The 26,330-nt window shown below is 36.5% G+C and overlaps 1 pseudogene; it reads right to left on the bottom strand.

Annotated features, from left to right (window-relative positions):
* LOC123565336 (transforming growth factor-beta-induced protein ig-h3-like) overlaps positions 1-8,404 on the bottom strand; it is a 30,295-nt pseudogene extending 21,891 nt beyond the window's left edge.
* Between the last annotated feature and the right edge of the window lie 17,926 nt (positions 8,405-26,330).

Raw genomic sequence — 26,330 nt, forward strand, 5'->3', positions numbered from 1 at the left:
GTATAATCACAATAGAATACAGATATTCTGTTATGGGTCTTTAATTCATTTACAGTGTGAATAAAAGCCTGAAACTTAAAACAGTAAAAAAGTAGTATAATATGAATTGTACTGCAACACATTTAAAGGCTCTGACCTCCAGATTTGGCTAAAAATAATCTTTCTTTCAAGTTGAATTTTGGTCATATTATGATCATAAGAACATGAGTTTTTGTTTCTAAAGTTTTTTAAAATTGCAAATCAAGAAAAAAAAGGTGACCGCGTCGGGAATTGAACCCCGGACCGCTGCGGCAATAAAAACATTTTCCCGTCGTCGTAACCAACAGCGCTATAGCGGAATTCGTGAATTATGACTTTAAAAATAGATAATTATAATCGAGACAGTTAACTTGGAGTAAAGTGTTACAAATGCTTTTCGATTTTCATTGTAAAAAGTAGTAAAAACAACAAATTATCGTGTGTTTCCGTAAACTATTTTTTGTCAGTAATTAAGTTTTAAAGCCTTCTTAAGAAATACAGCATTTACTTCCAGATATCTAAAAAATATTTTTGTTGTTGTCGAACGATCTGGAGGCAAGTCCTTTTAAAGCAAATGCGGACTACAAAGATTTTATAAAATAGTACATCTTCTCGCGATTATCGTAAATGAATTAAAAAAGATGTCCAAAGGTAGCATCAAGTTATGGTCACGATTTTTATGATATTTATGGTATGGATAGCACGGGATTGCTTTTACCAGGGAAAATAAAGACGCTAGTACGACTATAACTGTTATCCATAGCATAGACAAAATTGACCAGTCAAGTGTACCTCTACTCTCATAAATACACTAAAACAAGTGCATATGCGTAACTGGACACAAGAAAGGACTTAAATACACCGAACCATAGTTTGATTTTGACTTTAGCGAGTTCAGATTATAGACTCGTCTGCCGATAAGGGAAATCAGCATGAGTTTCTTTACCTGATTTAGGTAAGAGCCACTAAGTATTGAATAACATTACCTAAAGAACGGACCGTTCCATATTTAAAGTACAGAATATTGCTGACCTCAAAACCGAACTATATGGAGTACAGATGCTCGTACAAAAATAATAAATAGTACATTTTAATAACTCAAAGCTAAACAAGTGCTACATTTGCAAGGAATAAGGACATATACTTCCTTTAAGGCTGACGCTGTGTGGTGAGCTTGTGTGCTTAATACAAAAATGCATACTATTGTCGTTCAGTATATTGATACCAAAATTGTACAAGAGAAGTAGATATGTTGCTGGGTTTAACGTCGCACCGACACAGTTATAGGTCATACGGCGACTTTCCAGCATTGATTGTGGAGGAAGACCCCGGGTGCCCCTATGTGCATTATTTCATCACGAGCGGGGATCCGGGTAGAACCACGGGCCTTTCGTAAGCAAGCTGGATGGCTTCCTCACATGAAGAATTCAACGTTCCGAGTGAGGCTCGAACCAACATCAATGAGAGGCAAGTGATTTGAAGTCAGCAACCTTTACCACTCGGCCACGGAGGCCCAAGATAAGTAGGAGAAGCCTTGTGTGAAGTTGGCGTGTTTGAAAGATCTAATTTGCATACCATAACACATACTTTGACTACCCATACACTATCTGGAAGAAATATAAAAACTTATAAATATGATTGTATAACATTGCGTTTCTGCTGTCCATGGTCTGTTTCCATTACCAAAGGATTATACATGATAATGATAATTTGGGTTTAACATATTTCCCAAAGCAACGTTGGAAATATTATCAAAGAGCATTGTATGTATTTTCAAATACAGCAAGCCTTCCTGACCGCCTTACTTCTATACTTGTTACATACATTTCGTATGACCATAAGCATTAAGCAAAGTTGCCGTAAACATATCTATCACAGAACACGCATGTACACAAGAAAATTATCATAATGATTGACAAGAATATGTTAATGTAAATGCTGTTGTATCAAAAGATAATAGGTAAGGGTAGATTTCACGGAAGCACAGAGCACCTAAAACACAGCCTCAGAGCCACGCATTAGCAAAGTAGGCCCACAACAAAAAGAAGCTGTAATGGGAAAATATTACAGACGGGTTGCTTCAAACATCTAACAAGTACACATGACTTAATGTGAAATATAGATAGAGGGTGAGGAAGTGGTAAAATGGTGGGGTGTGTGGGGGTGGGGGTGGGGGGAGGGATTTGAAGAGGATAGAAGAACAAGGATGAAAATACAAAGGGAATGCTACATTCCTTAATAACAGTCACACTACAACGTAAGCGCAGACACTCGTGTACCACACTCAAACACACAACCATACCCAACTAAATAACATAGAAAACAGTAGGGCACCGTCTTAGACTCACAATCACACAAACGCACTCATATTAGCAGGAAAAAACAATTGTATGCCTCCTTAGGATTCCGTCAGCCTGAATAAAGGGGAGCCACGAAAACTAACTCAAAGTAAAGGGGGAGGGATGCAAAAAGTAGTGCAAATGCAAAGGGAAAGGAGGGGGAAATAGGGGGGATAAGGAGGAGGGAAAAACGCATACAACAAACAAGAAAACATATGCAACAGACAATACAAGACAGACAGAAAACCAGTTGAAAATAGGGGCAAACATCAGTACAGAGCAAATGTGATTTTGCGATGGTTTTATATCTTGATCTGATGTTTTGAGAGCTTCTATAGACACGTGTCTGACTGTATGAGATCCCTGGCCTGTTTTATAACAAGATGTAACTTTGTTACGAAAGCAAGTCTTTACAAAGGTCAAGACATTGGAATTAAGGGGATTTTACATTTGGCTCGACTGGACAACGAACATATAATCTAAATGTTTAACGCCTACTGTTCTACCAAACCTGTATTAAGCAATCGGTCAGAGGCACAACGCAATATTGCTGGCTGATGGAGGCAAGTGTCTGCTTAAGCCAAGTTTAAATTACAACGAAAGGTCAATTTTGGAAATTAGCTGACTGGATTCTTCAAGCAAGGGTTTACTAAATATAATACTAGTATGTTAAACCCAATGTCCGACCTTTAGTTATTCAACCACGTATAACCCTTTGTATCTAAATATTTTACACCGCTGTCACATTTGGTTATGACAAATTATACATCATTGTATAAGCTAAAATGCGTCTTACTATGTTTGTGTTAATGCGATCATTTTTTTTTATTCTTGAGCAGTAATCTCTGCTCAGCTTTTGATAGATAAAATATTACATATTAATTTAATACTCGTATTTATTTTGTAGAACACCTAAGTCGCTATTTGGTATTTTGCAAATATGTTAAAAATACTGCAGGTTTCCTTATCACACTTAAATTACGGAATTTATACAAAAACTTGTCTCAGTTTGCCTTTAGACGAGCGTTTGACTATAAACAAACCCTAGGACGACCTCTTATTGTCTGCGACAGTGTCACCACAGCTATTAGTACGTAAGTGCTATAAATTTTAACATCCGTCTAACTAAGGTCATGTTATCAGTAAAATAAGCACTCAATAGTATGGTGAAGACACTCCTTTTTAGCCTTATTCAAAACGTACCAAACAAACACAGTGTGATACCATATTGAAGTTGGTTGGTGTAGAAAATTTCTAAAGACCTTTTTTACAATGTAGACTTTGAGTAAACCCTGACTTTTGAAAACCTTAGAATGTACTTAGAAAATTCGGTAAATTAAAAAGACAGGGCCGGTTTTGCTATAGTGATCTGAAAATTATGGCCCTCAAGCTGGTTTCTATAATTGTAAGCTATCGGAAAATCACAATTTCGATGACATTTTCGCAAATAGATGTTTTTTCGCAATGTTTTTAAGGTTTCGATGGAGGCCTTGAGAAACAAAAATCAAACAACACCAAATCTTAGAAAGAAAGAGTTGTTTGACATGAAAATTGAACAGCATGTAAAACATGTATATTACTTTACGAAACAAGTGTCAGTATACTGATATAAACATTGAATTCCGGAAAAGGGCTGCCTAAAGGGGCTCCACTTCCGGACAGTTAAACGCCTTTAAAACTCATCATTTTCAAAGAACTGTTACACATGTTTGTTTTGATGCATTTGCAATAGCGTGCGAGTGGTGAAATTTCACGTAACAAGGTGGAACATAGTTTTCAGCAATTGTTTATCTTTTTTTCTTTACAAATGGCATTCATTTTCAAAGGGAGACAACTTTTTCACAAAGATTACTTAAAATAATCGGAAAAAGTTGTTTCCCTTTGAAAATGAATGCCATCTGTACTTAAAATAATCGGGAACAGTTGTCTCCCTTTGAAAATGAATGTCATTTGTAAAGAAATAAAGATAAACAATTGCTGAAAACTGTGTTCCAACTTGTTATGCGAAATTTCACCACTCGCACGCTATTGCAAATGCATCAAAACGAACATGTGTAACTGTTCTTTGAAAATGGTGAGTTTTTAAAGGCGTTTAACTGTCCGGAAGTGGAACCCCTTTAGGCAGCCCTTTTCCGGAATTCAGTGTTTATATCAGTATACTGACACTTGTTTCGTAAAGTAATATACATGTTTTACATGCTGTTCAATTTTCATGTCAAACAACTCTTTCTTTCTATGATTTGGTGTTGTTTGATTTTTGTTTCTCAAGGCCTCCATCGAAACCTTAATAAACCAGTCATAAATAAACATATCCTCTATGATATGGTAACATAAAACGCATAGGCCCCAGCGTTTATTTTTGTGATATACGCCCGTTATTAAAGAAATCCACACACTTTAGTTAAGTTAAAATGTACCACAAAAGTTCTGTTATGCTAAGCTGGAGCAGGTCTATAACATTTTTAGTGGAAACTACATTACATATGTTTATGATTGCATGTTTATGAAAGTCACCGAAATACCAGCTGTGGTTTGGATCCAGACTTAAATTTCACGTAGTTGGCACACTAAATAATGTTACATCCAATTTATAAATATTTCAGTAACTTCAATGCATCTTTCAAAATAAGGCTGGAGAAGTAAAATTCCCTACATGCAGACACTAAACTATACTATCTCCGGTTGCGAACGGCGAATATGTCCGCATCCGTGTATATTACTACAACAACAAAGTGACCGTACAGACCATCCTCATTGCTCCATTTGATCTGATTTTCGGAAACGGAACAAAATCCACGTTACTGACATGATTATGTCGGCTCAAACTATGACTATCAACTCAGTCCTTTCGCAACGTTCATCGCAGAAGCCAGTAAGTTAAAAAAGTCTCTCTCTCTCTCTTTCTCTCAGTGTGTGCGGAAATGGTAGCGGAGAGGGCGTGGACGTGGGTTTGTTCGATCTCTTGTTTTCTCCATCTAACTTCCACAAGTAGGGGCCGCTGATGTCACAACCTGAAATATCAAATTGTTATAGTCCAAAGGATAGTTTTTGCGCATACGCTATGAACCCCAAAGACCATCTCATCATTCGCATGCTACATCTTCACCGTGATGACATTGAAGAAATGTTATTCCCTATGTATTCTACTGTATTCTACATGAAATGGAGAATGTTTACACAGCTGCCACACGTATAGGTAGTCCAATTTCAGAGTGCCATCTTAAATAATTTTCTTAAAACTGATACTAAGTTTTTCTAGTATTAAATTAAGATACAATTAGGGGTCTTGAGATATTTTAGTCACATTCGTCTACTGCAAACTCACAAGAAATAGACAATGATGTTACCTCGCGTACTAAAATTGAGTTTTTCTTCACAAAATACACAACCGCTCTCTCCTATTTTATTCTACCAAAATGTCAAACATAAATCAACATAGAAATTCAAACAAAAACTAGCATCTTCCTCCATCCTTGGTCTCGATAATGCCTTGGTGATAGTGACTTTCTCCTTGTAACTCACAGGTTTTTTTGGTTGTTCTGACTGGGCTCCTAGCTTAGCCTGTTTGTCTGCCTCTTCATTGCCTGCAAGTCCACAATGGGATGGAATCTACTGAAGTGCTACTTTGCAGGTTATAATCAGGCTCTGCATTCTTCTGGCTAGCTGTTGATTAGAGCTTCCATGACAGACAGTGCATCTTTGAGAAAGACGACTGAGGAGCTTTCTTCTGTCGAGTCTTCAACCATTTAGACGGCCTTCGTGAGTGCTTCAGTCTCTGCCTAGTAATTGCTGCAGTTTTTTACTGTGGCTGCAATTAGTGTTTCTCTCTTGCCAGTTGGGTATTGAATGAAAACTCCTGCTCCTCAATCTTTGACGGCGCATATGACTGATCGTCTGTAAAGACATGAGTCGATGATTCCGGAGGATAGTCTTCATTGATCATACCAAGTGTGAGGCTCTTCCGAATGCCTTCATCCTCTTGCTTTCCGCGATCAAGACGAGGAACAGCAAGTCTCACAGTCACTGAGGACAGATCATTCGCTAGTGGGTTTATAATGTCTTCACTACCTACGTGAGTCGTTGGTATTTTCAGCTCAGTTTTGAACTCTCGGGTGAGTTTCTTTGCTTCATGAACAAAGCTGCTACGTTTGAGTCGAGTTTTGGTGTAGCCATCTAGCTTGCGTTTAATGGAATGGTCTTGAAAAGACCTGAACTTCTCTGCTTGAAGCAGGACCTTTGTATGTCTCCTGTTTTGTAATGGCTGTGTGCTTGTTAGCTTCTCCATAAAGGAGATTGATGTAGATTTGTAGTACCTGTCATGATCCGCAATGCTTGGTTCTGAACCTTGTCTAGAGCCTGTTGGTTAGTTTTGGCAGTAGTGGACCAGGCAGTTGAGCTATACTCTAAATGGGGTCTCACTTTTCCTTGATATACTGTCTTAAGTATTTGCTCATTTGCTCCCCACGATGTTTCAGCAAGTTTGCGCATCATGGCAAGCTTCCCACGGGCCTGCCCTTCTGCTTGACTAATGTGGGACTTCCAGGTTAGCCGTTTGTCAAAGGTTACTTCAAGGTATTTCGACTCGTCTGCTTCAATCAGCGAAGTATTTCCCATCTTGATTTTACCCGCCCTCTGCTTTGACGACAGGGAGAATAGTGTGGTGGACGATTTCTCTGTAGTGATCAATACACACCAATCTTCAGCCCAAGCTGAAAGCTTGTTGATGGCTTCTTGCATCCTGTATGTGGCTGTAGTGGCATGTTCTTCCTTACACCATAACACCAGATCGTCAGTGTAGAGTGCAGCCTTAACTCCTTTCGGTAGTTCAGACACAAGATCATTGATGAAAAGCAGGAAGAGTGTAGGGAATAAGGCTCCGCCTTGTGGGACACCATGACGCAACAGGAACTTCCTGCTGCTGGTATGTTCTAAACTGACTCTTGCTCTCCCGTTGTAGAGGCTTAATCCACCTCAGCATGTGACCTCCTATTCCACTCTGCCTCAGTTTGACGAGAAGTCCATCAGTCCAGACTTTGTCAAACGCTCTCTGCAGATCAATTCATGCTGTAAGCACGACTTTCTGCTCTTGGAAAGCGTCCTCTATCTCTTGCAATAGATAAGTGGTCTATTCCTCAGTGGAGCGGAATTGTCTGAAGCCAGCTTATTTCGTTGCGAATAGGTTGTTAGTCTCCATGTACCACTTCAGGCGTGCATTCACTCTCCATGGTCTTTCCAACACAGCTGGTAAGGCTGATTGGGCGATAGCGTGCAGCCTTCTCTGGATCCTCATTTCTTGTGGATTGGGATCATGACTGCCTCTTTCCATATCTGTGGAAGCAGTCCTTGTGTCCAGCTGTAGTTGTAAATTTCCAGGAGTTTGCAAATTGCTGCAGTGCCTAGATGGGTCAGCATTTCATTTGTGACTCCATCTGGGCCAGGAGACTTCTTTGTCTTCAACTGCCTAAGAGCTGTCTGTAGCTCATGCAGTTTAAGACTCTTTAAGATTCATGCATTCTGGTGTCACTTGGCTTGTCTGCCTTTCCCTGTTTTCTCTTCGGGCTTTCTTTTGCCGTTCCCTGTTGATGGGGATGTTGGAAACATCTTTGTAGTTAGAGGCAAAGTGTTTGCCTCTTGTTTACCCGTCAACAGTTCACCAGTTTCTTCCAAAGTTACTGAGCCTCTTCCCGTGTCTTCATCGTTCAGCTGTCTCGTCAATCGCTACAGCTTTTGGCCATCTCGCTCTAGGTTGAGCGAGGCTGTTTTGTTTCTCCAGCTCTTCCTCTGTGCCTCTTGTTTGTGCCTGAGGAGTTTGGCCTTGGCTCGCTGTAGAGAGAGGTTACTTCTTGTGAGGGATTGTTTTCTGCTTCCTCCTTGGCTTCTGATCACTTTGCCTGTAGCTTCTCCAACTCATCACTCAGTAGGGCTTATAGTCCTTTCTTGTTCCCCTTGGAATGGCGCTGTAAGCAGCCCTTAGTATACTGGCGTTGAAGTCTTTGACAACCTAGTTGATGTCCCTACCTTCACTCTGATGTCTTTACAGAGCTCATCACTCAGACTTTTGTAAAAGGTCCATCTGACCTTCTTGTAGTTCCAGCTGGGGATGTCAGGCGAAGTAGAGGCTATACGGTCCATTGTAAGATAGACTGGGTGATGGTCACTACCTCCTAGTTGTTCATCGACTTCCTGCTTGACATGTCCATTTATGTCATCAGTACATAAAGCAAGATCTGGGGTTGATGTTGTTCGTCAGATTATGGAGTAAAAAGTTGGGGTATCATCTGGCTTGCTGATGAGGTTAAGCTTGTTATCCTCTTGCCGGGTCTCCACTTCCTCTCCACGTTTATCAAGATGGTCATATCCCCAGCTTTGTAAGTGACTGTTAGTCTCCTACAATGATGAATCTGGTTTCATCAGTTGTGACTTTGTCAAGGGACAGACCTTTGTTACTTGGAGAGTATATATTCACAAGTTTCAAGGTGAACTCGTTCTTTCTGAGGCTCAGAACTTGAAACTCGGAGTCATCCATATGCGTGTTGGTCTGGACAGCGCTGATGTTGTTCCTGACCAATGTCATGATGCCTCCTTTTCGTCTGCCAATTCTGTCACAGCGAAAACACTGGTATCCTCTGACTTTGACTTTGCATCAACCTGAAAGTCTGATGCGGATTGGTTCTTCTCCTTGGTATGTTCCTCCTTCTCTTTGCATGTTGTGGAATGAAGTAGCTGTGGGTAGACACTGTCGAGGCACAGAGCCCGGCACTGAATACCCCTGGAGGGACCTCAGAGATTGAGCACAACATTGTATAATCCCGGATGGCTGTGTAGCCATTAACTTTTGTATTGTATGTATCTACTTGCATATACATATAAGCAATAAAATATGGTTAAAAAAAATAAAGGAATTTTCATTTGTCAGCTGATTTGGTGCAGGCACTTTGTTAAGATGACTTTAAAATGTAGTTGAACTCCATAATATAATAATCAAAAGTGGAATTATGTATTTGTGTCTCGTAATTCTTACTATGTTTTTTACTTTTGGAATTCTTTGTATATATATGAAGAAATAAGCCCTCCCAAAACTGACGTTGTCTCTAAACGTAGGTATCTCGTATTATAACATGAAAGCATATGAAAACAGGAGTTTCCGTAGGAAACAACTTTGGAATAAAAGGACTGTCATAATTATACGATTTGAAAAGTGAACGATTTGTAAAGAAAACTGCTGATTTATTTCGATTTTTAGAAATTTTTGTGAAGACTGGAGTATGAAGGTAGTGAAAATTATCATTTTATCAAAATAAACAGGAACTGTCAACAAAGTAATACAAACCCAGTTGTATAATTTGTCGAACACTTCTGGTTGTTCAGTTTGTGGTGACGTCTTTGTCACATGTTTCAGGTTTTGAGATTGTTCAGTAAAGCCATTACGTACTTTTGGTATTCCACAAGTGTAATAACGTTAAAATCGTCTAAGTTATAGAAGATGTTGGTCGAGTTTACTTTGTCTATAGTAGGCAAAGAATGAAGAAAATTCGATGTTTCAGTAAAACAACTAACATGTGATAAAAATGATATCACATCTGTGTCTTTTTCTATATCAAATCTATTTAACACGTTGCATAAAAATGTTCAAATCGTTACACAAATTCATTATGAAAAGACACTCGAGTACTATCCTTCATTCATAGCAAAGGGAGACACATGCAAAAATTATTGCGGCATTTTTTGTAAAGTAGTCAGCTCCAAATTAAACTCTTTAATCATTGCTACGACAATGTAGTTACCCGGTCTGAATAAAAGATAACATCAAAAAGGCAAAATGCTTTCGAGACAAAATCCGCTTGAATTACGGGAATTTCTTGACCTTACGAGTGTGTGTTTAATACAGCATGTTATAGTGAAAATTTTCAGAAATGATTTATCTGCAGGTATATGCGCACATCCTAGCTAATTCCCTCTGACCAGTGTAGTGGTTTCACTTTCTTAGCATTATATTCAAAAGTCTAGCCAAGGCAACAACTGTATACTAGTAATGTAATCCGGTATCTTAGAAAAGGTGTGTTCTTAACAATAATGATGTCTACTGAGTATGAAACATACCCCTTGAAAAAGCTTGGCAAAATAACATATAAATTCTAAAAGCATATCAGTCTATACGGAAGAAATTTGTTTTATCAACCAGTGCCTCCCGACTAGTATGTGTGGCCGCTACATATGTGTTTTCTGATGGGGAATTTTTGATAACGAGTGCTTTAAAATAGCGTGTTTATTATAAAAAGATTACAATATTCTCAGTTAAGAAATTTCGACATATGTCAACGATCTTTGAAATATATTTACACAATTAACACATACAGTCTTGTTTTGAGGACTTGCAAATAAGTGTTTATCGATATTTAGTGAACAAGTGGATCCTCATTAAAAGCAATTGTTAAAATAGACCACAGTTTTGAGAAAAAAGGCTTATTATACAAAATGGCACTTTGACAAAAGTTACGAACTGTTATATCTGCAGAATGTTCAAAACGACGAAAATATAGTCATAAAAGTCATAAAGACACATTGTGAAGATTTGCATTTACAGTTAATATGTACAAAGTCTTACAAAAAATATAATCTGACAACACAATTAAGCACTTCTGGTCAAATATCAAATAAAGTCCATCCCATAGGTAACACCAACGAACTTATACTTGCAAAGTGTAACAAAAATAATTGACGATTTTAATTTGTAAATTTTGTCACTTTCAGTTGCATTTCTACCGTTTAACCAACAATTTTACATAATACAGGCTATTGTTTTACAATGTACAAATCACTTCTTTTTTTCTTAGTTAGGATTTGTTTTTGTACTAGCATCATTGCACAGTAATATACTGTAAGAAATAAACGAAAGTGAGAAACCAGGGTTTCTTGTTCTGTAAGAACATAACGTAGGAATCTATTTACAAAGATATTGTCTAATCATTCAGTTTGCGACTGCAAAACTTTTCGCACATTATCCTCTCTCTTTCTGAACAGTCATCTAACGGAATTCTCCAGTCCCCTACAGCTGTTTTGGCAAAGACGCGTCTGTGGTCATACAGTTTGAAAACCAATATTTTCCCGAAAGTTTCGCGCTGTTTCTGAAAAATAAGTTCGTGAGACCGAAATGAATTGTCATTCTGTGACTCTGCAAGTGTCACATGGTAAGTTTCAGTTTCTTGTTCAATGAAGATTTTCGCACAAAGCTTTCCTTGTAATTTCGGCAAAGTACCTGTCTGTCTTACCGTTACGTGTAAGCTATCATCGTAGGAAACCAGCTTGTACGTGCACGTCAACCAGTAATATGGAGGATATCTCTGACCATCTGGCCTTCTAAAAAGGGAAGGCATAGTGAAGGCTCTTTCCCGTAGAAAACTGTCTTTTTTTAAATGAGGCTTACATTCTAGTTCAGCTGTTCCCATCTTTTCATTTAAGTTTGCCTCATCTATTGCATTCATTGATCTTCCTTGGTTAGAGCCAATCCCGTGTGCGACTGAGAAAAAAGATTGGCGGGTGTTCGAATTAGGATACTTGTTTTCATAAGTTTTTATGCAAGGCAGTGATTTTCTGGCACTGGATGAACTTGCAACGTCGCGTGGATGCTTTACCATATCCCTCATTATTTTTTTCTCCGCATTTAACTTTTGTCGAAAACTACGTTCACGGAGAAGAGATTTTACGCCTTCCGCTTCTTTCGATATATGTCTTTTGTTTTCAGTATCCGTAACTTCAAATGGTCGCAAATCCTGTCCCAACAGTACTTCACTTTTTCTTGCCGCATTTAACTTGTTTCGCAAACGCTTAAAATTTTCTAGCGGATTTCGTATTAATGAAGTGGTTTCATGTTCGGGACCTTTTTCTGTTGGGCCGTTTGAGAATAAGTCCATTCCATGAAGTCCTTGACTAATATCATTTTCTTGTAGACATAATTCATGTTGAGTACACAGTCTCTTCTCTCGAGAATTCTGAATTTCAGCGACCGTTTGACAGCTAAGAGTCATCCTTCTTGGCGTATCTAATTTTTTTTCGCCAGGATCACGGCAACTATTCTCAAAATTTTGTCTAAAACTTGGATCTGATTTAGACCATCCTTTCCTCCACTCCATATCGAAATTCATGACAGAACGTTAAATAGCCCCCTTTTGGAGATTAGTCCAGAAAATGCAGAAGTTTTTCATAGTAAGACATATGTTGACAGCATGAGATCAGAAGAACTTATTAACAGATTTATGCATGTTTCTATATATACCTGAGAAACGAATAGTCGCTAATTTTCTTCATATGAAGGGATTGCTGTTTCTTCAACTGTTGTGAAGATGAATACACTGTCAACCCCTTTCTCGAAGGTGGTCTGTTGTTTACCCTCTTTTGACTTTGTCCTTAATTTGTAACTCTTTAAAGAACTGCGTACACATTTTGTTTATTTCTATGCTAGCGTCCGAGCAGGTAATTATCAAATCAAATAAGGAGTCGCCGCGCCAGTGTAAACATTTATTTTCTTTCTAAATTCGTTCGTCCGACAATAAAACAAGCTACAGACGGAATTGCATAGAACCGAACTGACACACTGTGAAAGTTACTTTACCTAACTGTAAATTGTATTCTGTTTTTGTTCATGTTGCCAATATTTTACTTCGTTGCGTTATATGCTTCCGAATGACCACTCAAAGAATTGATTTACAATTAATCAACACAGTCATATAAACACATTGTTTCATTTGTTTGACCTTAGAAGGGAAAATACGTTCAACAACAAACGCAACAAAACTGAAACTGAGTAATTTGATTTAACGCCTATTTTTATACAATGATATATTCAATGGCGTTGTACATAATAATAATAATAATTATAACAATATTATTAATGACAATAATAATATTAATACATGTAACAGTCTTATGGTAACAAACAGTCATGACCGCAACCCTCCCCTTGAGGTCATTTTACCCCTATTGCGAATACCAGTGCTTAAAGCATCACATGGTACGCCCAGACGAGCTGCATATAGAGGTTCAAACACCCCGATTAATGGTGCCATCATATACTATTTAAGAAAGAAATGCTACACACTACCCTACCCATAGAGCCTTACCAACAAGTGCGTGGAATTAAACAAACCTTGGAAATATAAATGTTGAAATGTAAAACCTTTTACAAAAATTTAAGAACTATCACCTGCTGTTTTCGCATAATAAACAGTTATCAAAAAATTAAAAACAATGCCTCGAAATCTCTGAAATACAGTGTCTTAAGATTTGTTTTGAATGTGTCAAGTGATTTACTTTTGCGAAGTTCTAACGGCAGTTCATTCTAAAGTTTTAGACCAATAGTACAGAAACTTCTACCATTGAATGTTTTGCACTTGTTGTATGGAACAACATAACGACATTCAGAATTTTCAGACGATCTCAAACCTTGTCTACTAGGAATATACTCTGTAAGCATTTCTGTTAAATACAGAGGTGCTCTGCCAGTGTGACAGCTTTACATAAATAAAAGTATCTTGAACTCAATCTTGCTTTCACCGGCAACCAATGTAAGTGATACAATGCTTGTTTAGAACTGTCAAATTTCCTCCACTTAAGGACAAGTTTGGCGCACATGTTTTGAATACGTTGCATCTTACGCATCTCACAGTTAGCTACACCATACAGTATGCCATTGCAGTAATCCAGATAATAACTAGAGACAAAACTAAAATTTCAGTGGCTGCTTTTGTTAAGTATTTTCGGATGTTCTTAATTCGTAGGTAATTCAACATGGCTGTACGACATTTGCAATTTACATGATCTTTAAAGTTCAAGGTTTCGTCAAGAAATGCACCTAGATATCTAATTGTGCTTTCACGTTTGACATCATCATGGTAATGGAATTTGTAAAACATTTGTTCAATTGAGGTCTGCTACCAAACATAATAAATTCAGTTTTGGAAGTGTTCATATTCAGTTTGTTTTTATTCATCCAGTCATTGATTATAACTGCGCACCTTTCAAGGTCCCCGATCACTTGTGATTCTACGGAAACAGATGTAGGACGAAAGCTTTTATTTGCTATATGATCATCAGCAAACCGTAGACTGATTTTGGAATGACATAAAAAAAGAGTTCCAGCATAGGTGAGATACGGCCACGGACCAAGACAACTGCCCTGAGGCACACTGCATTCAAGATTGCGGTCTGATGAATATACATTGTTGATATTAATCCTACAAGTACGAGGCCTTAAATAGAAGTCTACCCATTGAAGAGCTGTATCACAGACGCCATATTGTGCTTTTAGGACATCTAGAAGAATGTCGTGGTCGACAGTGTCAAATGCCGCACTTAAGTCAATCGCAATAAGGGCCGTGACTTCCTTTTTCTCCATACCACTTAGAAGATCATTGACCAACCGAAGTAGCGCAGATTCGCAGGAGTGGTATTTCCTATATCACGGCTACTAAACGCTAGCGCCACCACCAAATTGTTGTGATAAGGAAAAGAGCTATCGACATTTCCGTGGTGCAGCTATCGCCCGTTTCTACTTGTAAACAAGTGAGTAAAATTTATATTTTATTTTATATTTTTATTGATAGAACTTTTTTCGAAAATCGAAGAATGTAGTTCCGTGTAACAACACTTTAACTGCAGGTTGGCTGTAATTTCATTAAAATATGATGCAGATTGTGGTGCCAGAAGCTTTTCTCCCGAATCTTACAGTGACACATTTTCATATCGGTCAGTATTCGAGCACCATTCCGATGAATAGACACACTGTAAGAACATACCTGCGAATGCAAATGGTGTGGAAAAGAATTACACGTATTCCCGCACACCAAAGAATTATGAAAAACACAGTAAAAAGAAAAAACACCATTATTTTTGAAAGTGGTGGCGCTGTCATTCTAGTGGTGGCGTTATACAGTAGTGGTGGCGTTGTTGTGGCTAATATATTCAATTTCAATGTATGAAAATCCCACAGCGGGGTTTTTCATGGTTGTTGAAATCGAGGACTTGAATTAATTGTAAAATTTCTGTCTGTTACAATGTAAATACGTGGATCTTTCAATTTACCTGAGCGGTCTAGCGGTGCCACTTGAGATTATCATTTATCTTTACAATGTGATATATTTTGTGAAAAGATGTTTTGGAAGCATGGACTGAAACCGACAAACATGACAGCAGACTCGGTTTGGTCGTACATGAATTGAAATGAGATATATGTAACATCCCTAACGTCTTCATTTTAAACAAAGGAAAATATTTACTAAGACTACAAAAGTCCCAAGGGTCGGTGAGTATTTTGTTCTCTTTTTTTTTTCTTGTGTGTGTGTGTGTGTGTGCGTGAGAGTGTTTGTCTATGTGTGCTAGTTTTGTTCACGTCCTCGTGCTGTGGGTGTTGCTTTAGAGATGCTGCAAGTTTGGAACGTGGCTTTACCTGTTTTCACTTGCTGTTGTTGTTGTTTTTGTTTTCGACAATTCAGTCAATTGAAATGTTGTCCATCTATGTTCCCTGTAATACAGGATAGCACATCCATTTTGTTTTAAATACCCACAAAATCAAATGAACGTGTGCAATCAACAACATTCAAATGGAAATTTGAAAAAAGACTCCTTGGGTAAAGAGGGTCTATGTTAAATCTCTATGCCATTGGCATGATTTTAATTTTTAAAAAAACAACAGGTTAATGTACACCTGCAAAGGACAACAATTTCATGGCAAATCAACAACAAAAGGACTTTACAATAGGAAGAAATTTAATCAAGATTTAGGAAGTTGTCTAAAACGTAAACTATACGACATATTAAATCAGGCATATTTCATGTAGTTTTACTCAACATTTTTTAGCTTCAAAATAAACGGCTGAGAGAAAATCAAGATCGGCCGCTGGACCTAAGAACACTATGATTTAAGTTAAATGAACTTCTCTAACGATCAAGCTATCATGCTGTATAGTGCAGCTACCATTGCTGTTCATTGAAATATTACGTAGTGTCTGCATTTTCCATATGCTCAAAAAATGTTATTTACGAGTAGTATCTGTTTATTTTATTGTGTCAAAACTCCCATTTTGCATTAAAATTCCAACACTTAACTGTTTGTTCAATATTCTATTCACCTATACAGTTGCATATCACTGTAAATAGTGAGAATTCATCATTTAAGGGTGCTAAATGGTAAAATTTCTTTTCCTTTGATAATTATTTTCGTCTAATAAATGAATCAAGTTAGGTCTGAAATAAATGAGCGTGCGTGTAAAGTACGTTGATCCAATACAATAGAGAGTTTGAGATTTCAACCTTCGCCTTCCCCTTCAACGTCTCTTGCGAAGTTAAGGTATGAAGTTGAAGTTCGATTAAAATTCCTTGAGATTTCAAACATTAGAATGAACCTTACTTCTTTTAATCCGCCCATTCAATTTATCCGTAATTATGATCGTTTTTTCCGTGCATTTTGATACCAATTGTCCGAAAGGGCAGGACTTTTACAAGAGGTTTTAAAAATGAAAAAGTGAAAATTAAATAAAAAAAAACATTTCAATTAAAATAATCATCGCATGGATATTAGAGCGATTATCAAAAAAAAAAATAAATAAATAAATAAATAAAACGATAAAACAATGTAAAAACTCGTTAGTGTTGCTCTAAACATTTAGGTTTTATATAAAATTATGTCAGTATAGTCAGTATACAATGCACGGTTGTAAATCATACATGAGAGGAAATAAAAATGATTATTACATACCTAAAATTATTTTCCATTGGGTTTCAATAGACCGCGATCGTGCAATATTTTTCCATATCATGACGTTGAACGCTTTCATATCGACTAGTCCCAATCCGTGACTCTAGTTACCTCCCCTGACGGTCTGTCCATTGCGGATCTCATTTCTTTAGATTTTTGTTGCTATTGTGTGTTTGTTTAATTTGTAATTTATGCAACATTTTGTTTACTTTAACACTTTGATTAATCTGACCTATTAGATACTGACACGTAGTAATTTATCAGACAGAAATGAATTGAAAGTTATAATTACGTCATAAGTTGGACTAATATAGGACGTGCAATGTTTTCTTAACGTTTTAATGGAAAGAATCGCGTGACGTCCACGGCGTCCACGCGCACGTTGCGACAACAAGCTGACGTCATTTTCGCGGAAAATATTAATGCGCGTCAGTTTGATTTGTTTATTGCGTTTTCGGAGAAATTTTTCCCGTTTTTTTCCTGTCTTTCGTGACAGAACGATAATTTAGATATAAATTAATCATTTGATAGTGGATATGTAATAAAAAGGTTATCAACTTTGTATGTGGATATATGCACTCGTTCTTTCGCGGACAATATTGCGTTCCTAAAGTCGCGCAATATTACCGCTGCAGAACTCGTGCATATATCCATATACAAATTTAATAACCTATAATGATAATATCACTCTGTATGACTCTGTATAATGCCAAACTCTCAGACAGCACAATATGATTTTAATATACTATTTTATAAGTAAAGCATCTGCGGATCCAGGAATTATGGTTAGAGGGACACCAATATTAAAGAGGGGGTCACCCATTTCAGCGGGGTTGGGGGGGGGGGGGGTCGTTGGGGTTAGGGGTAGGATCGCATCGAGTTTCAATACCGACTTTCTTTGTAAAATGTAAGAATCAAAGGGGGAATTAACCCACAATGTCCCTCTGGCAGGCTCTGGTTCCGTGCATTTAAAGAATAGAGTTATCCAATACGGCTAACAGGAAACGTCTCTCATCATGATATCATAGATCTGAAATTTTCTGATACTACAGAAGTATTTTCCGTCTTACTAGTACCATTGTATGTTTATAATTAAAACGCAATTGACGTATTAAGTGTCCGACAGAAACAGATTGATTTTATTTGGATGTGAAAATAAAATGTTCCACCAAATGATAATCGCGCGTAATTATTTATTTTTCAAATGCCATGTGCCTCCATCCAGATTTCAGTCTTTGATGCCGAGTATGTGGACAGAGTAGATGTAAAAAGCATGAAGTTTCGACTTTCGTGATATCACATCTTCGGACGTTCAAAACTTCATTTCTTACGTAGAAAAGGCCCATCTAGTATAATCGGCACCGCCTGGGGACACAAATATGCCGCAGAAGTTAAAGTTTGAACAAAATCTCAAAGTTTCTCAAAATCAGTTGATAACTTCATACTTCCAGGTTCAATTCAATGTATTTAGTTAAACTGATTAGCCATACAAAACTTCATTATTTTTATACCTATTGATAGTGTTTCGCATCAAATTTAGTCCAATTATATATATGGATAATCAAATAACTTAATAAGCAGAAATCCTGAAACAAAGCTTTTTATTTCGCATAGTAATAAAGAGAAGTCTTAGGCTTACATGATATTACATGGAAAACTTTAGTAGCAACGTGTGATATAAATAAAATACACGCATATCGGTGACGTTTTACTCAAAATATATATGAGAGACGTTGAAGGGGAAGGCGAAGTTTGAAATCTCAAACTGTCTATTATTGTGCATTAAACTTTGAACATAACCATGCAGTTTAAAGAATGATAGTATGATACCTAAATGGAAATCACTCAAACCGCAATTATAACATTTTGTGATGTACTTTACAGGAATCATACTGATTAATTCGGTCTGTTCAAATGTTGGGAATTTTTTTCTGTTCTGTTCTGTTATACCTGGTAAATACAATTGTTTTTACTGTTCGTGCTTTGACCGGACTTGTGGGTTCGTGTTTTGTTTGAATATATACATATCAACATACACTGAATGTCTGTCATATATTTTTATCTATAATTTATTAAATTACGTTAAACTTTGTAAATGCCTAAAGGTGACCTATAGAGGCTAATTGGACCGAGTGCTTTTTTATATTTATATTTGTTATAATCGTATTATGAATGCACATGTCACTATAATAAACAATTTCTTATCGTGGTGGTTCAGTTTCCATTCATACTTTGTACTCGCACAAGACGTTGCCACATAAAATAAGTTATGCACCACCAAATATTGGAGATAATTCAAAAATGGAGTTATGGTTCCTTGTCACTACACTTCCTCTCATTGAGGTCTATCATTATATCATCATATAGTTATATATAGTTACAACTTGGTACCTTCAGTTCTTTTTGAGTTATCCACCGGATAAGAAGTGTCAAAAATGGGAGATACTTAGAAAATGGGACAAACTAGAGTTACAGATCCTTGTTACTGTACTCCCTCTCATTGACCTTTATGAGTATTTAAAGTGGAATTATGTGCATTTTTCAAGTAAAAATCCAGCTGAAATAGATGTGTGTGTATAAAGTGTGGAGGAAATTATAGTTTTTAACCCAATATACTAAACTCTTCCTGTAACCAGTACGAAATAATAAGTTTCCAAATATGGCTTTTATTATTTTGACTGGGGCAGTCTTTTTAAGAAAAGTCAAACTGCACGCAGGAGTTGCTTCCCTTCAACTTCAGAAATCTCTATCTATAGGTAAGGGAGATCACTGTGTAAGAGATTGAAGAAAAGAACTGTTATTTTATAGTCCAGTTTCTTTATTTCTACAGCATCAACTTCAAATACTTGCACGGCATTATCGTTAATTTAACACATTTAAATGCACAGCAACCGAAAATTGCTTTTATAAAACATTCACCAAAAACACACTATGTGCAGTAAGATGCGCATAAGGCCACTTTAAAGTATGAAGTCAAAACCTTAAATAGTATTAAAGTTATGCCCCGGACAAGGTTTTCATAAAAGGGAGATAATTCAAAAATGGGACCACCTAGATTTATGTTTCTTATCACTGCACTCCCTCTCTACACCATTGAGCTCTATCACAGTATAAAGTTACCACTTGGTATCTTCAATACATTTTGAGTTGTCCTCTGGACAAGAAGTGTGACGGACGGACAGACGGGCGGACGAACAAGGTGGCGACTTTATGCACCTCACCTACCTCCTCATCCCTTCGGGGAACATAAAACCGTGAACATTTTGGCACTGTTGTTATTGTTTTGAAAAAATCAATATCTTATTTCAGTGCTTGAAATTTGTGAAATAAGAAGCAATCATACTGGTTATATAAAGCCACATATGTTCAATTTCACAGCTGTGCTGTGGCACAAATAAAGGCCATTGCATTCGACTGCATCATGCTATCCAGTCAGTAATAACAAAGTTATGAAGCTTGTATCAAAACCTTAAAAAAACATCTCTTGTAATATTGATTCTTTGTGTACGCCTCAGAGCAGTGGTAAGATTCTGAAATGTTAATATTTGTGAGTTTTTGTTGTTTTTGTTGTTGCTGCTGCTGCTGTTGCAATGATGATGTTCATGTAGAGAAATGTGAGCCTGGACCATTTTTATCAGATCACTGTGTTGTTAAGTTTCTCTTAGATGTTAAAAAAGAGACTATTACTAGCAGGAGCGTGTCATTTAGAAACTTTGAACGAATCAGAATTTTCCAGCGACCTAAGTGCAATAAACGTTGATTCACAAAATATAGACAAGTTTGTGAAATAGTTTGAATCGGAAATAGAGGATGTCCTGAATAAGCGAGCTCCCCTAAAAGAAAACACTATAATTCAGAGAGCACCCAAACCGTGGTTCAATAAAAAATTGCAACATTTAAAGCAACAAGTTAGAAAGTCCGAGCGTACATGGAGGCGTTATGGTAAAACAGATCAGTTTGAGTCGTATAAACAAGTAAGAAATGAATACAATTTTGAAATCAAACGTCAAAAGAGAAACACACTTAGTGAAAAGATAGAAAACGCTAAAGGTGATTCCAAGACTCGTATGTTGGTACTGAAAACTGGTACCAATCTGAACAGTAAGAATAATACATTGAATAAACTCAAAAGAGAAACTAGGAAAGATAGAAAACGAGGTGATCCAAGACTCTTGATGGTATAAACTGGTACCATCTGAACCATGCTCAAGGAGAGTCCAATAATTCATTTGCCGAAAAATTTGCTGACTTTTTTTATGGCGAAAATCTCAAAAATATGTCAATCCCTAAGTGAATACCAAAACTTTGAACCGCAAGTAAAGGATAAACAAAATTTAAACAAATTTACTGAATTGACCCAAAATGAAGTGAAAAATCTCATCAATGAATTGAATACTACGTCTTCAGAGTTATTTTGCCAACACGTATTCTGAAATTACATGTAGATGAACATCTCTCTAGTATCACTAAATTGGTGAATCTATCATTACAACAAGGTGTTTTCCCTGTGAAATACAAACAAGCAGTTGTTAGACCTCTGCTAAAAAGCAGGTCTTGAACTAGAGCTTTCCAATTGTCGTCTGTGAGTAATTTATCATTTCTATCAAAACTTATTGAGAAAGCTGTTCTTTACAGATTAAATAAACATGTAAATCAAAACTGTCTTTTGCCTAAGAACCAATCTGCATATACACGGCTACTAAACGCTAGTGCCACCACCAAATTGTGGTGATAAGAAAAAGAGCTATCGACATTTCCGTGGTGCAGCTATCGCCCGTTTCTACTTGTAAACAAGTGAGTAAAATTAAATTTTATCTTATATCTTTATTGATAGAACTTTTTCGGAAATCAGAGAATGTAGTTCCGTGTAACAACACTTTAACTACAGGCTGGCTGTAATTTCATTAAAATATTATGCAAATTGTGGTGCCATGAGCTTTTCTCCCGATTCTGACAGTGATCGACACATTTTTATATCGGCCAGTATTCGAGCACCATTCTGATGAATAGACACACTGTAAGAACATATCTGCACATGCAAAAGGTGTAGAAATGATAAATAATCATATACGCACACACCATGAATAATAGAATCTCCGGTTAGAAGAAATATACCAGTATTTTTAAAAGTGGTGGCGCTATAACTGTAGTGCTGGCGCTATACAGTAGTGGTGGCGCTGTTACGGCATTCAATAATACGAACTGCAGACGCATCCGGAACAAAACAAACACCAATATTCTCTAATTGATTTGCAATTTTCCTGCAAGGAATTATGTTATTAAAGAAAGAAAAACACGATCATAGTTTATTTACCCTTATGAAACATTCTTTGTCAAAAAACAACAACAACAACAACAAAAAAAAAAAAAAAAAAAAAAAAAAAAAAAAAAAAAAAAAAAAAAAAAAAAAAAAAACGCCTCGGTAGCCTAGTGGAAGAACGTCTGCTTCAAGTGGGGGAAGTCGTAGGTTCGAGCCCCAGCTGCGTCATACCAAAGACGTAAAAAAAGGTACTAGTAGCTTCCTTGCTTGGCGCTCAGCATTAAGAGGATAGTGCTAGGACTGGTAAGCCCGGTGTCAGTATAATGTGACTGGGTGGGGTATCATGCCACGTGTCTACGGCGTGATATTCTAGTGAGGCAGCACTATAAAGTTGGGCATTGTGCTCACTGCTACAAGAAGACACCGTCGTTTATATGACTGAAAAATTGTTGAAAAAGACGTTAAACCCGAACACACACACACACACGCACACACATAAGCGCAGGAAAAGACAAAACAAACACACGAATAAACGTAACAAATAAAGGAACGCCATGGGGCACCGCCTTGGAACGGTCAGTGGTCAAACCTTTTAAGTTGATATTTTCTTATTTTTAGATACTAGTTGTCTACTTTGATATGGAGGATATTATCGTAGGCGAAAAGGTTAAAGTATCCTTGAACTATGCTTTTGTACCTCTAGGCATGGGAAAAGCATACCTATATTACAATAGACCTTAGTTTGAACACACAGCTGTTTCTTTTTGTTGTTAATTAGGTAAGATACAGCTTGAAGGGTTGTAATTGTAGACCAATTTTTTTTAAACATAATCTTGTAATGGTTTTTAAGCAAGTTAATTACATGCAGGTGTTACTTACCCAGGTTTAGGGAGAATACTTTTCTATTACACATTGAGAATCTTGTATCTTAGTCAAGTTTTATTATAATTTTATGTTATTGCACCTTTTTAAGCAAGAAAGAGCGAGATGCATGACCCAAGGAGTTGAACCTGTCAATGATGCACTTAACAATATACCCTGCTGCGTATAAAAATTGTAAAACTGGACAAACATTTTATTAGCATAAGCACGAACAGGCGTCATCGGCTGAAGTAGCAAACTCGACAGCTTACTGCTGTTATCCCATGTAATATAAAATCTTGTGTTAAATTTTTTCAGCTATCTTGGCACGGTCATTTGGTAATATTGCATATTATTTATTGAGTGTAAAACCCTCTTTTGTTCATTTTCAAGCAGAAACACCAAATTTATTATTCAAGTGCAACTAAAAAATGCGTGGCGAAACGTAAAGCTCATATACAAGAATAGAAAGATCCGATTGCAGTCATTCCTTTATTTTGGTTTGACTTATCCCTTATCGTGTAGGACACGATTGCATCTGCCTTTGCGACCAGTTTAGATAATGATCAGTGTGTCCATCCGTGCAGTCTGATCAAGATCTACACAGTTCGCCATTCGGTCAGTATCCTTTTGGTAAGCACCCTTTTTAACAGTCAATGGTACTGTTAAAACTGAAAGATTGACAAATTCATTATACAAATTTAGAAGGGTAAGGGTCTAGTACACTTACAGCACGTTGTCATTGTTGCAAAGAACATGGACATTAGAACAGTTTTTACTGTAGAGTTATATGAGTCACGCCATGAGAAAACCAACATAGTGGCTTTGCGACCAGCATGGATCCAGACCAGACCGGCTGGTCTGGATCCATGCTGTTCGCTAATGGTTTTTCTAATTGCAATAGGCTTTGAAAGCGAACAGCATGGATCCTGACCAGACTGCGCGGATTTGTAGTATTCTAGTTAAAAGACATTTGCTATACGTGAATATCGTCACTTGGTGACATTGTCAAAGATATCTTATCGCCTGAGTAAACTTAAGTATCATATCTGATTCGGAAGCAAATCAAAGCAAGTAACACTCATAACATTTAACTCAAATAAGAGTGGATTAAAATCATTAATCTTGATTTCCGGCGGCAATAGTTTCCTGGTAGGAGTCAATAGAAATTTTCATTGGCTGAACAATTTCAACCCTTTTCCATTTAAATGTAAAAGGTTAGCATATAATTATTTGTATACTTCACTGAACAGATATAAAATCGCAATGTTCACTCTTTGACGTTCATCCCAAAACTATACAATGATTATGATCACAAAATAAATATAAACCTGTTGCTTGTAATTTCTGATGATTCGTTTCGTGAAAACTGAATAAATCCATAGGTTTTGTGTTATGTTTTCTGGCCTGCGATAAATTCTATGCTATATATTTGTAATTAATGGGAAAAAATCCGCTTAATTTTTAACACAGCTGGTCGTAAAACAATATTTTTTCTTTAAAAGACTGTAGACATCTTTTCATTTAGATACCACACAAACAAAAATAGAGTTCTTTGATTTATACCCGAAACTCGACGTTTAAAAGCATAAGAACAGGTTGGTTTTATCTTAAAAATTTCAAAAGGCAATGAAGAATACATTAAAATCATTTGGATGAAGAGTATTTGCTGATTTGATCAGCATATCAGGCAGAAGTCCATATTTTAACAACTTTTATGTTAATCTGTGACTTTCATTTTTGTACTTAGTGTTTTTTAAAGCATAAAGTCATGCGATTGGCATTTTTATAATGTGCAACATTTTTGCAAAATAAGAATCAAAACCTACACCTAAACTAGAAGCCAACTATATTTTACGCGTCGCATTCATAAAGCGGTTCGGTGTACTTGTCTCCGGTCCTAAGATTTCTGGCAAATAGCATTGACATTAACAGTTCAAAGACATTAAAAGTCACATATTTTTGATATCAATACATTTCGCATATTTACAGGATACTGTACAAAACCTGAGTTGTTAATATAATCTATTTTTACGGAGGTAAGAAAATACTTCGCGGAGGTAGGAAAATACTTCGCGGAGGTAAGAAAAGGCTTCGCGGAGGTAAGAAAAGATGTAGATTCGCTTACTAAATTGAAATATAGAATTAACAAGAGACACAAGAATAACTTATTTATGACTTATTTTGTATTAACTTTTAACAGAATTTCTCTTAAACATGTTGTCTCCTGTAACTCCGATTTTGAATGGCATTGCACTTTTTTATTATGTGTGCTGTATTATAGCTGATGTGTATTGATGAGACATTAATAAACTAATTGACTATTTCGGTGATGCATTTCTTTCCATACTAGCCTCTTTAGCGGGTCATTTTAATTTTTTCAATGAAATTTGACATAAAAAATTGTCATAAATACACAAAGCGTAAATAGTTCTGAAAGTTTGAAAGATGTATTGATAGGAGCTTATATACCTAAACTTTGGCTAAAGACAAAATATATAGTTTGTACAAATTTTACAGCAAAATACATAATAAGATTAAAATATGCTATGTAGATGAACAGAAGAAAAAAACTACAGAAAAAAATCATTCGGCGGACATATTGGATTTTAGGACAGAAATTACATTATTCATTTTTCATTACTCGACACTTTATCTAAGTATTTTTAAATCATCAGTAGTAGTGGCAATTATTTGTATAGTTAGGGAATTTTTAAAAAACTTTTGACTTTCTTCAAGAATAAATGAGAATTTTGGTGTTTTACGATAAGATTTAGGGGCAGAGTCATTACGAAAAATATGGAATTTTTCAAATAATATTGACAGTGTATTGAAGTAAATAAAGTTGTAGTTTTAGTGTATTCAATTGAAGAAATATTTTGTGACGTTTTTAACTCAATATAAAATTAATACGAGTTATTTATACATGTGTGTTCAGTTAAGGTGTATTGATTTCTTCTAAAATGTAAATGATGGGGTAATGTTAAAATTTGTTATTGCAGCACTTACCATTATTAAAAAAAATCAAGTTTAAAATATCCCTGAAATTGGTTTCCAAATAAATCCTGACTTTTCCTTGAATTTACTGTCAGTGGTGCCGGTC

Source organism: Mercenaria mercenaria, chromosome 8 (assembly GCF_021730395.1).
Source record: "Mercenaria mercenaria strain notata chromosome 8, MADL_Memer_1, whole genome shotgun sequence".
NCBI classification, from domain to species: Eukaryota; Metazoa; Mollusca; class Bivalvia; order Venerida; family Veneridae; genus Mercenaria; species Mercenaria mercenaria.